At 38.8% G+C, this 9,573-nt stretch overlaps 3 long non-coding RNA genes across 4 annotated transcripts; all 3 read left to right on the top strand.

Annotated features, from left to right (window-relative positions):
- The first annotated feature begins 241 nt into the window (after positions 1–241).
- LOC115189154 (uncharacterized) lies at positions 242–1,392 on the top strand. Its single transcript, XR_003876750.1, has 2 exons — positions 242–726; positions 1,145–1,392. It is a non-coding gene; the product is annotated as an uncharacterized LOC115189154 (long non-coding RNA).
- A 596-nt stretch (positions 1,393–1,988) lies between these two features.
- LOC115189155 (uncharacterized) lies at positions 1,989–7,308 on the top strand. Of its 2 annotated transcripts, XR_003876752.1 has the most exons (3): positions 1,989–2,398; positions 4,817–4,921; positions 7,292–7,308. It is a non-coding gene; the product is annotated as an uncharacterized LOC115189155 (long non-coding RNA). The 2 variants fall into 2 exon arrangements; XR_003876751.1 differs by lacking the exon at positions 1,989–2,398 and having other exon boundaries at positions 4,350–4,921.
- Positions 7,309–7,449: 141 nt separating this feature from the next.
- On the top strand, positions 7,450–8,643 carry LOC115189156 (uncharacterized). Its single transcript, XR_003876753.1, has 3 exons — positions 7,450–7,480; positions 8,185–8,301; positions 8,604–8,643. It is a non-coding gene; the product is annotated as an uncharacterized LOC115189156 (long non-coding RNA).
- Positions 8,644–9,573: the final 930 nt, after the last annotated feature.

Here is a 9,573-nt window from a genome sequence, read left to right as displayed (position 1 = left end):
CATCTAGTGGAAGCCTTAGGAAGTGCTAAATGAGTAACCAGTCCCTGTGTGTTTCATAGGCAAAGGCTTGAAAGTGATTCCACACATCAGATTTCCACTTCCTGTTAGGATTTGTCTCAGGATTTTGACTGCCATATGAGTTCTGTTATACTTACAGACACCATTCAAACTGTTTTAGAAACTTCAGAGAGTTTTCTATCTAAATCTACTAATAATACGCATATTCTAGTTCCTGGGCCCGAGTAGTAGGCCATTTAATATGGGTACGTTTTTCATCCGGCCGTGAAAATACTGCCCCCTACCCTAGAGAAGTTAAGTCTGCACAGACAACTAATTACCTTTTACACACTATATGCTGACTGCCACATATACAAAGGATGTGCTTGTTTATAAAAGCGTTGAACCGGCACTGGTCGTTGAGCTTCTCAACTATCCCTGTTGAGTGGATAGTTGATTCTCCGTTTTAGCTAATCTTATAATAAAGTGTTGTTTGAAATAATCTGCAGTCTCTCTTCCTTTGATTAGATATTCCACAACACGTTGCATCAACCAATGGTTCCATGCCATGTCTTGGACTGTGCAGTCAGGCACCAGATTGTTATAACATATGATGTGGTAAGCTGATACGTAAAACATCTATCCAGGTGTTGAAAGATCTGGCTGGAGTCCGCAACGTCTGAGCAGAGGAACTCGCCCAACCTGTTATTGATGCTGTGTTCATATCAAGTAGGAAGCTCAGAAAATACTACTAAACTGGGAGCAATGAGTTGGGTGCCTTAATTGTGTTATGTAGTTGTGTTGTCATGTTGTGAATGTTGTATTGTAGTAACCAACTGTATTTAATGGTGTTATGTAGTTGTGTTGTCATGTTGTGAATGTTGTATTGTAGTAACCAACTGTATTTAATGGTGTTATGTAGTTGTGTTGTCATGTTGTGAATGTTGTATTGTAGTAACCAACTGTATTTAATGGTGTTATGTAGTTGTGTTGTCATGTTGTGAATGTTGTATTGTAGTAACCAACTGTATTTAATGGTGTTATGTAGTTGTGTTGTCATGTTTTGAATGTTGTATTGTAGTAACCAACTGTATTTAATGGTGTTATGGAGTTGTGTTTTCATGTTTTGAATGTTGTATTGTAATAGGCCTAACCCTCACCAATTATTCTGGTGATGGAGAGAGACACCAGACAAGACACAGAGACAGTAACAGAAGAATCGGATATGATGGAGAGAGACACCAGACATAACACAGAGACAGCAACAGACGACACAGAGAAAGTGATGGAGAGAGGCAGAGGAGGGGAGTGTACAGTAGACTGTATTACTTATAGCTGCTATAGGGGTTCTAATTACTGCACAGAGAGAGAGAGAGAGAGAGAGAGAGAGAGAGAGAGAGAGAGAGAGAGAGAGAGAGAGAGAGAGAGAGAGAGAGAGAGAGAGAGAGAGAGAGAGAGAGAGAGAGAGAGAGAGAGAGAGAGAGAGAGAGAGAGAGAGAGAGAGAGAGAGGGTGTTTAGGTACTGTGGGATTCTTTAATCAGTTTGGCTCATTAGACAGGTCAGAGTCTATGTTTGAAGTTCTTGAGTGATTTTTGGCAATACACTGGTGTTGTATTCATGGTTTTAGCTGTTGAAATTCTGTCCCGGACCCCCCTAATGGCTATGGGCTAAGCCACCAATGTCTTCACATCCTAGGGGAGAGAAGAGCTGCTACCCCTGGGGAGAGAGGAGCTGCTACCCCTGGGGGAGAGAGAAGCTGCTACCCCTGGGGATAGAGGAGCTGCTACCCCTGGGGAGAGAGAGGAGCTGCTACCCCTGGGGAGAGAGGAGCTGCTACCCCTGGGGAGAGAGGAGCTGCTACCCCTGGGGAGAGAGGAGCTTCTACCCCTGGGCAGAGAGGAGCTGCTACCCCTGGGGAGAGTGGAGCTGCTACCCCTGGGGAGAGAGGAGCTGCTACCCCTGGGGAGAGAGGAGCTGCTACCCCTGGGGAGAGAGGAGCTGCTACCCCTGGGGAGAGAGGAGCTGCTACCCCTGGGGAGAGAGAGGAGCTGCTACCAGGAGAGACTGTGACCCTGCTCGGGAAGAGCTTAACGGTTGGTGATTGTTGGGGCACGATTGGCAGGAGCTTCAGTGATGAAGACTGCTGCGCTTGCTGATGTTTCACAATATGCCACGGCCGTCTCAGTCACCAGGTCTCAACACAATAGAACACCACCATCCCTCAAATAGAGTTCCAGACAGTTGTAGAATGTTTGCCAAGGCACATTGTAAGAGCTGTAAAGAGAGAGGGACTCGGGGAGAGAACAGGTAGAACCTGATATGTAAATGAGCAGAGCAAACGAAAGTAACTTTCAACGACGGAATGATCATTCAGACTCTGTTTCTATTGAGAGACAAAAGGTAAGACGACGATTGTTATGTGTATTAATATAGTTGATGATATTGTTATGTGTATTTATACAGTTGATGATATTGTTATGTGTATTCATATAGTTGATGATATTGTTGTGTGTATTAACATAGTTGGTGATATTGTTGTGTGTATTAATATAGTTGGTGATATTGTTGTGTGTTTTCATATAGTTGATGATATTGTTGTGTGTATTAATATAGTTGGTGATATTGTTGTGTGTATTAATATAGTTGATGATATTGTTGTGTGTATTAATATAGTTGATGATATTGTTATGTGTATTCATATAGTTGATGATATTGTTATGTGTATTCATATAGTTGATGATATTGTTATGTGTATTCATATAGTTGATGATATTGTTATGTGTATATTCATATAGTTAATTATATTTTTGGTGGACAGTGTTATAATAGTCCTACTCTCCTTAAAATGTTTTCGATATAAATTAGATGCGTGGGGTGAATTCGTTCTGTGCCCATCTGTGTGCCCCAGGGCGATCGCTCCTACACTATCTACAATCTAAAAGGGTTATTTGGCTGTCCCCGAAGGAGAACCCTTTGTAGAACCCTTTTTTTGGTACTCGGTAGAACACTTTTGGGTTCCGTGAAGAACCCTTTCCACAGAGGGTTCTACATGGAAGCCAGAAGGGTTCTACCTGGAACCCAAAAGCGTTCTCCTATGGGGACGGCCGGAGGACCCGTTTGGAACCCTTTATTCTAAGAGTGTACTGTATCATAGGTCTATAGACTTGTCTTCTCAAAACAGGCTTAAAAAACAACAAGCAACAAACAAACATATTCTCTTTATAATCTACAGTTAACTCTTTTCACTCAGGAAGGTATGTTGTGTGAAAGAGAGACTAATAAATATTGTTCGAGAGCCTAACAACAACTTACACTTCCTCAAAACAGTTTGTGTGTATTCATTAGTGCCCACCGTAGCAAAACGTTTGGCAACAGAAACCGTTTAGTCCACGTTGTACAGTGTTTGGAGTAAACTGTTTATGCAATGTTTCAAAACTGTTGGCTGTGGAGTAAACTAACGAATACAACCCAGGTTGTCGCCTACGACTCGGCATGTTGATACCTGCCTGATGCTGAAACCTGAACGTAGCCTGAGGGGTATACTATGATACAGGCTTGATATACTGGTTTTCTAAAGCTAGACAACTTCAGTTAGCTTCACATTCCAGCTCAGACCTCATCCATCAGAATATACAGAACAGAAAAAAATCGCAATGAAGTCAGGTTACAAGGTGAGAATCCTGCCAGGGATTATTGTAAAGTGTGTAGATAAATTAAATGTAATGTTAGTATAGTGAATGACAGTAAAACCCTCCTAACAGTCTACTACTACTGAGACAGGTTGGTGTAATGTTAGTATAGTGAATGACAGTAAAACCCTCCTAACAATCTACTGCTACTGAGACAGGTTGGTGTAATGTTAGTATAGTGAATGACAGTAAAACCCTCCTAACAGTCTACTACTACTGAGACAGGTTGGTGTAATGTTAGTATAGTGAATGACAGTAAAACACTCCTAACAGTCTACTACTACTGAGACAGATTGATGTAATGTTAGTATAGTGAATGACAGTAAAACCCTCCTAACAGTCTACTACTACTGAGACAGGTTGGTGTAATGTTAGTATGGTGAAGGACAGTAAAACCCTCCTAACAGTCTACTACTACTGAGACAGGTTGGTGTTATGTTAGTATAGTGAATGACAGTAAAACCCTCCTAACAGTCTACTACTACTGAGACAGGTTGGTGTAATGTTAGTATAGTGAATGACAGTAAAACACTCCTAACAGTCTACTACTACTGAGACAGAGAACTCAAAGTGGAAAATTACAAACTTCAGAAGCTTTTTTAAACCTCAAATACACTACAAGTTTTACATTTCCTGCATTGCTGGAAGGTTTTCTGCAGTGGGGGTGATCAAATTAAGATCCTACATCTGTACACATAATTGTACATGGGGATATGTATGGGGGTCTATAACATCCAATCACATAGGTTTACATCAGCTGACAGTTGCAATGTTATTGCTAATAATTCAAACTGCCCTTTTCAGATAAAGACAAACTCTGTACAGATGTAGGATCTTAATTTGATCACCCTGATGCAGAAAAACTAAACTTGTAGTGTATTTGAGTGTAATTAAACTTTAGAAAATGTTTCTGAAGATGATAAATTCCACTTTTCCATTTTAAAACTGTTCATTAATTACAATCCACACAATAATTCAAATGTCCTGTTTCTGCAGGATTATTTTCCTGGTGTAGCAAACTGGCTCAAATTAAGATCCAACATCTGCAGAATATACCCCTCTCTAATGTATATGGCTCTATTGAGATTCACTTTTGACCATTTGACATCTTGTATTTACTGTTGTTTAGGCTGGTTGAATGAGTTGCCTGTGAAAGCTACTTCATCTGCAAGAAAACAGGCGGCTGCACCAGTGACTGTCAGAAGTTTTGTGATTTCCTCATATGAACGTGAAAGTAAGTGTGTTGTCTACGCAGTTACAAAAATGGCTGTTGAAACTGTGGCACATATTTCTCGGTAACATTGAATAGATGTGTTGGTATGTAGGAAAGACGGGCAGACTCTCGTACTGTTGGTCTAGACTACCTACAAACTATTATAAGGCTATGATCACTTATCATGCCGACAAACCTGATGGTCTCTGTGAACTGATCTGAACAGGTTTAGACTGGTCATCTATGATATGTAGGTTATATACAGTACATTCTCTGTCCTGCTACTGGTAGGACTATAACATTATGTTGATCTGAACAGGTTTAGACTGGTCATCTATGATATGTAGGTTATATACAGTACATTCTCTGTCCTGCTACTGGTAGGACTATAACATTATGTTGATCTGAACAGGTTTAGACTGGTCATCTATGATATGTAGGTTATATACAGTACATTCTCTGTCCTGCTACTGGTAGGACTATAACATTATGTTGATCTGAACAGGTTTAGACTGGTCATCTATGATATGTAGGTTATATACAGTACATTCTCTGTCCTGCTACTGGTAGGACTATAACATTATGTTGATCTGAACAGGTTTAGACTGGTCATCTATGATATGTAGGTTATATACAGTACATTCTCTGTCCTGCTACTGGTAGGACTATAACATTATGTTGATCTGAACAGGTTTAGACTGGTCATCTATGATATGTAGGCTATAGCTGAGGTATAGACCTTGATCTGCATATCACTAACAACCCACTAATATACATTATAACCTAGTCTACTTTACATAATATAACATCTACATATCACTAACAACCCACTACTATACATTATAACCTAGCCTACTTTACATAATATAACATCTACATATCACTAACAACCCACTACTATACATTATAACCTAGCCTACTTTACATAATATAACATCTACATATCACTAACAACCCACTACTATACATTATAACCTAGTCTACTTTACATAATATAACATCTACATATCACTAACAAACTGCTATTATACATTATAATCTAGTCTACTTTACTTAATATAACATCTCTCACTTGATGCAAAAAAACTTTCTGAATGGATCAACAATTTCCTCCTCAGATCAATCATGTCCGTTTTATCCCTTCTGTCTATATTCTCAGATACGTTTAGAAAAGAACAGATTGAAAGACAATAAATAGTCTACTGTTAGTGAATACAAATATGTGTGAGACATGGCCTTGTGTTGCTGTACTGTCTATAACTACCTTAACAAACAGAGACTTATTATTATTATTATTATTATTATTATTATTATTATTATTATCATGATTATTATTAATATTATTATTATTATTGTTATTGTTGCTGTACTGTCTATAACTACCTTAACAAACAGTGACTTATTATTATTATTATTATTATTATTATTATTATTATTGTTGTTGTTCTGTCTATAACTACCTTAACAAACAGTGACTTATTATTATTATTATTATTATTATTATTATTGTTATTGTTGTTGTTCTGTCTATAACTACCTTAACAAACAGTGACTTATTATTATTATTATTGACAGTTACCATGGAGATGAAATGTCACAACTACATGTTCATGTGATGCATTAAATTACCTGACTGTTTCTATGTATGTTAGTAAATGTTTTATTTCTCAAAGAGATAATGAATAAATGAGAACAATTGACAGTCAAGAACTAGTTGTCACTGTGTTAACCACAACAAACATGCTGGATCTCTGTTTAGTTGTCACTGTGTTAACCACAACCAACATGCTGGATCTCTGTTTAGTTGTTACTGTGTTAACCACAACAAACATGCTGGATCTCTGTTTAGTTGTCACTGTGTTAACCACAACCAACATGCTGGATCTCTGTTTAGTTGTTACTGTGTTAACCACAACCAACATGCTGGATCTCTGTTTAGTTGTCACTGTGTTAACCACAACCAACATGCTGGATCTCTGTTTAGTTGTCACTGTGTTAACCACAACCAACATGCTGGATCTCTGTTTAGTTAACACTGTGTTGACCACAACCAACATGCTGGATCTCTGTTTAGTTGTCACTGTGTTAACCACAACCAACATGCTGGATCTCTGTTTAGTTGTCACTGTGTTGACCACAACCAACATGATGGATCTCTGTTTAGTTAACACTGTGTTGACCACAACCAACATGCTGGATCTCTGTTTAGTTGTCACTGTGTTAACCACAACCAACATGCTGGATCTCTGTTTAGTTGTCACTGTGTTGACCACAACCAACATGCTGGATCTCTGTTTAGTTGTCACTGTGTTAACCACAACCAACATGCTGGATCTCTGTTTAGTTGTCACTGTGTTAACCACAACCAACATGCTGGATCTCTGTTTACAGGGGTCAGTGCTCTAAAATGAGTCTCTCTGGGGAGAGAGAGGAGGGGGGCCCTGCCTCTAAAATGAGTCTCTCTGGGGAGAGAGAGGAGGGGGGCCCTGCCTCTAAAATGAGTCTCTCTGGGGAGAGAGAGGAGGGGGGCCCTGCCTCCAAAATGCATCTCTCTGGGGGACATGACACCAAAGCTAAGAGGTAAGATGACAATTTTATGAATAATTGATTGAAGTTTATTTCCTAAATAAATAGCTATCTTAAGGTGAATGCAGTTAATATACATTTCTCTGGATAAGAGCATCTGCTAAATCAGGGGTTCTCAATCCGGGGTCCGCAGAGGTACTGCAGGGGTTCTGCAGGGAGCTCGGGGAGTGGTGGTGTATCCAGGGAGAAAACTAAACTAATATTCTGAAATGTCATTGTGGTCTTATGTTCCAATCTATTGGAATTATTTAGCAACTGCAGTAGTACTGAATAATGTGTAATTCCTTACTAAAGTAGTAATTACTGAGAATTACTAGTTAATTTTATCACTTACAACCATAAAATAACAACTTATACCATAACAAACAATTAAACTGACATAAACCAAAATCACTATATATGTAGTTATTTAGTTAATTACCAAATTGAGCCAGTCGGTCACATTTGAGAGTGAGGGAGATATATAGCATTTTGCATAAAAAAACATGATTTTTGTCTCTCTGAAATGAAAGCATCAAGTGATAGATTTTAAACAAATCCTTGTCTGTGAGAGATGTAATAATTAAGACATAATTTCTTTAAACAATAAAAGCTCATTTCTGTAAAGTGATATGTAGCGTTTTGGAACTCTACTTATGTTTCCCCATCTGAGATCAGAGTAGATGAGAGATGTAATGTTTGTCTCTGTTGTGTTGAAGACCAATTAAGCAGGAGAGACCAGCCTCCCCTGTACCCAGCTGTGTGTCCATGAAGAGTAACAAGTCCATGGAGCCTCCTATATTCTTTAGAGAGGGAGACTTTTCTACTGAACAAAGGTAAGAAGAACTCATGGGTCATGGTCAGTGAGTTAAACAACACTGTCTCTAGTCATTTCTTCTCTCTCTTTATATTGGTTGTATTCATAATCCATAGGCTAATCCTTTAGTCCATTTTCATAGTCCTAAAACAATATTAAACAAACACAACGTTCCCTCCCTGCGTGTGTGTGTGTGTGTGTGTGTGTGTGTGTGTGTGTGTGTGTGTGTGTGTGTGTGTGTGTGTGTGTGTGTGTGTGTGTGTGTGTGTGTGTGTGTGTACTCCCTGGATGAGGAGATGTAATCTCATGTTTTGTCCACAGAAACCAACAGGAGAGATCAGAGTCAGAGATTCTCAGTGGTCAGTCTTCCCAGAGTCATCAAACAGACCTGGACTCCATATTCAGTGTATGTGGTCCTGTTATGTACATTTGTTTTTGTTTTCCTCAAGTAAAGTTGATCTGTCAATTATTCATTATTGTGTTAATGAGAAAGCATTTCTTCTCTTGCTTAATTAATTTACATGATTTATTTTAGTTGCTTGAAGAGAAAATGATGACATTTGTGAAGAACGAGCTGAAGATGTTCAAGAGGATTCTTAGTCCAGAACTCCCAGAAGGCTTTGAGAGTCAGAAGCAGGATGAGGAAGTGGTGGATGCTGAAGATGAGAAGCAGGAGAGCAGTGCCAGAGAGGGGGCTCTGAAGATCACACTGCACATCCTGAGGAAAATGAACCAGAAGGAGCTCGCTGACACACTGGAGAAATGTAAGATCTGTCTGCCTCATGTTGAATGCTGTTTTATAACATTTAAAAGCTGTAGCTAAAGTAGCTGTGTAACTCAATGATATTGTAGCAGCCTTAAAACAACACCTAGTGACCTCATCAAGTAGCAGCAGGGATGTGTTGTGGTGATTAATTTAGAGAGAGAGACAGAGAGACAACATTAATAATACCATCAATAATACCAATAATAATATAATCAGTCACACCAGTCTTTAATGCATTATGAAAACATTTATACAGACAGTTAAGAGAATAAATGTTTATAATTTAAAATGTTATAACAGTCCTACAATACTGTAGGCATTAAAACAGACGTAATATTAATATCCTCTTTGTTATTTCTAGATTCAGATGATCCTGCTGTGATTTGCCAACGTGAACTCAAATCTAATCTAAAGAAGAAGTTTCAATGTGTATTTGAGGGGATCGCTAAACAAGGAAACCCAACACTTCTCAATAAGATCTACACAGAGCTCTACATCACAGAGGGTGGAACAGGAGAGGTCAAT

The sequence above is a fragment of the Salmo trutta genome, unplaced genomic scaffold, assembly GCF_901001165.1.
Source record: "Salmo trutta unplaced genomic scaffold, fSalTru1.1, whole genome shotgun sequence".
Classification (NCBI taxonomy): Eukaryota; Metazoa; Chordata; class Actinopteri; order Salmoniformes; family Salmonidae; genus Salmo; species Salmo trutta.
The sequence above is the reverse complement of the archived record's forward strand: the minus strand, read 5'-3'. Positions and strand labels throughout refer to the sequence as shown.